This window comes from Plectropomus leopardus, unplaced genomic scaffold (genome assembly GCF_008729295.1).
Source record: "Plectropomus leopardus isolate mb unplaced genomic scaffold, YSFRI_Pleo_2.0 unplaced_scaffold13471, whole genome shotgun sequence".
NCBI lineage: Eukaryota > Metazoa > Chordata > Actinopteri > Perciformes > Serranidae > Plectropomus > Plectropomus leopardus.
The window spans coordinates 1-2,900 of NW_024614360.1; the positions used below are offsets into that span (position 1 = coordinate 1).

A 2,900-nucleotide genomic window follows, 5' to 3' on the forward strand; every position below is an offset into this window, starting at 1 on the left:
CTGCCACAGCACTAAACACCCCCAGAGGTCCTTTTGAACTTACAAGTGTATCACCCGCTCTGTCTCTCTCGTCTTTACGCCGCTCATCCTCTCCTCTCTACCTGCAGGTTGGTTTCTTCCCCTGCGACTGTGTTGAGCTGATAAATGACAAGATCCCCCCCAGTGTTCAAAGCTCGGTGCCAAAACCAGGTACTCCTCAATGTGTCTGTCCTTCTGCTTGATGATTTATTTAACACTTGCTCCCAGGATGCCAGACGGATTGATTTAAAGTGGCTGCTGTGTGTGTGTGTCATGTTAATCAGTGTGTAAGAAGCATGGGAAGCTGGTAACATTCCTGAGGACTTTTATGAAGTCCCGACCCCCACCTCAGAAGCTGCGGCAGCGCGGCATCCTCAGAGAGAGAGTGTTTGGCTGTGACCTGGGGGAACATCTCCACAACTCAGGACATGAGGGTAAATTATTCCTACAATGGCTTCTTTTCTCCGCCGTATAATTCCGACCTGCTGGCAGTTCACACAGAAATGTCTCACATTTTGAAATCGTAAATACCCTAAGAAGGGATTACCCAGTGAATCTGCTGCCTGTATAGGGGATTTGTGATACCTTTCTGTGATGTTGGATGTGTATTGAGTCATTGGTGTGAATAACCAGCCAGCAGGATGTGGTTCTGCATTGATTCTTGTAGATTTGCCAAAAGCTGTTTTTTATTTTTATTTTTATTTTTTATTTTTGACAAGTTGTAATTCCTCCGGTGACAGAGGCAAAGCTGACATTAATATCAACCATTTATGTTATGTTAATTTATACATATTACTGGATTAAATTTACATGGGTACTTGCGACACATTGTCTCAGGTTGTATATGTCCATAGGCAGAGATTTTGGGGGGTCACACACGGGATACGTCCCCCTCAATATTTAGAACATGTACGTTTGTCCCCCTCCAATTAAAACATGACATAAGTAGACAGCTTTTATTTTTAGGAAATCAAAGACATACAACCAAAATTCAAGATTCAAGAATTCACTCGAATGCAGAAAATAACCATTTTACACTCAACAATTTCTGGCAGAGAATCCCCAAACCTCCCATTTCTGTTGTGTTTTTTGACATGTGTGTGTCTTTTGTATCATTCTGTGTGCCCTCTCTGAATTTGGACATTTTCGTTGGTCCCTGAACTCAGCGCAGGTGTAATTTCTCAGAAGTTCTTTTTTTCCACAGCAGCAGTTTGTCGAGTTTGAGTTGAGAAGTGGGGTGAATAATTGATCAGTCAGTCCGATCAGGGCTGATCAGACTGATGGATGAGAGGAGCAGCTTTTGCAGAGATGATGATTGAATGCAAACTTTTAGATCCTACACAATCTTTGGTTAAGTTTTAGTTTAACTGCATCTGGCGTTCTGCTGCTCCATCTGTGCCCAGAGTACATTCTGCGCTCCAACAGTGTGCTGCCATGAATAGATGAAAGATATATATGTCATAGTAGCACTCCTAATGAACTGTCCAGCTTCAGAAATAGAAAAATTAGTACATGGCAGCAAATATGTTAATTGTGGCAGGCTGCCACAAATAAATGAAGGTGTGGGAAACCCTGATGTCACCCATTGTTGAAACATGTGCTCTTGTAAGTATCTATGCCAGGCTGTAGCTACCATTTAGGACACTGAGGGGAACTCTCCCACTGTCTTGCAGGGTGACTTTGCCAGCCTCATCAGGCTTTTGGCTAGCATGGAAGGGTCACTGGCTTGATTTAGATCACCCGGGCCTTCCAGACTGTGAAAGCTGCCCCATGTGTTAATTCACTCTCCCATTTCCTAAAGCACACACCCACCCTGCACCGTTTGCATTTTGGTTTTGCACCATCAACACCTCCACAGTATACCTGACACATGTCCATGCTTGGCTTTTATTATGGACTTTGCTGTTCTCCATTGTTCATTTGCATTAATCTTAGCTTAATAAATTATGTTTGTTTTAATTAAATCTCTTGTGTGGACTCCCCTACTTGTCACATTGACTGAGTCAGTTTGTAACAAATTGCATAAATCCAGTATTTTCTAGTCTAGATAATTTAGATTATACTATTTTAAGAAGAAGAAAAAATTAAATAAAGGAATTTACAGAGCCCCTGGTGTCCCAAACGACACATTTTTTTAACTTGTGACTTGAACTTATGATCTCAGTATTTGTTAAATATTAGCTAAGTTTGTTTTCTTGGCTTAGGTGTGTACGAGCTGGCGGTAATGAAATGTAATGAAATGGTTATAATTTGGGGTTAAGCGTTATTGGAAAAAAAGTTTATTTAACGGAAAACAATTTACGTAGAAGAAATGCTTGTCATTAATCATCTCATGACCCCTCAGGTTTATCTTGCGACCCTAGGCAAGGAACAACTGCTGCACACATAATTGATTTTGTTCTCTGAACATGTTTGAGCCAAATTGAAATAGTAGAGATTACACATAGGTTGTTGTATTGTGACATTTGCCAAATGCAAAGTGGAACCCCCTATCTTAATGGGAGTGATCGCAGAGCTACATCTTGAGCATGATTCAGCCTCTCGTGACCCTCTCCTTTCTCCTGTAGTCCCGCAGGTTGTTAAGAGCTGTGCTGACTTCATAGAGAAACATGGCGTTGTGGATGGTATCTACAGGCTGTCTGGGATCTCCTCCAACATCCAGAAACTGAGGTTTGTACCAATTTTGCTCATTATATGAATTCGATATGTGAGTAAAATATGGCAAAATTATCAATAGAATAGCTGTAACTGAGCTCACTATCAACATTATGGACGTTGCTCTGCAGCTGTCGTTTCTGAGCTTCCTCTGAAATCTATCAAGTCCAATTTGATTCAAGCTGTGCAGCTTTGAATGGCTGTCATGATTGTCTCATCTATTCTGT

General features: G+C 41.3%; 1 long non-coding RNA gene across 1 annotated transcript; it reads left to right on the forward strand.

The window, feature by feature from the left end:
• The first annotated feature begins 59 nt into the window (after positions 1-59).
• LOC121963969 lies at positions 60-2,682 on the forward strand. Its single transcript, XR_006107306.1, has 3 exons — positions 60-189; positions 303-452; positions 2,586-2,682. It is a non-coding gene; the product is annotated as an uncharacterized LOC121963969 (long non-coding RNA).
• Positions 2,683-2,900: the final 218 nt, after the last annotated feature.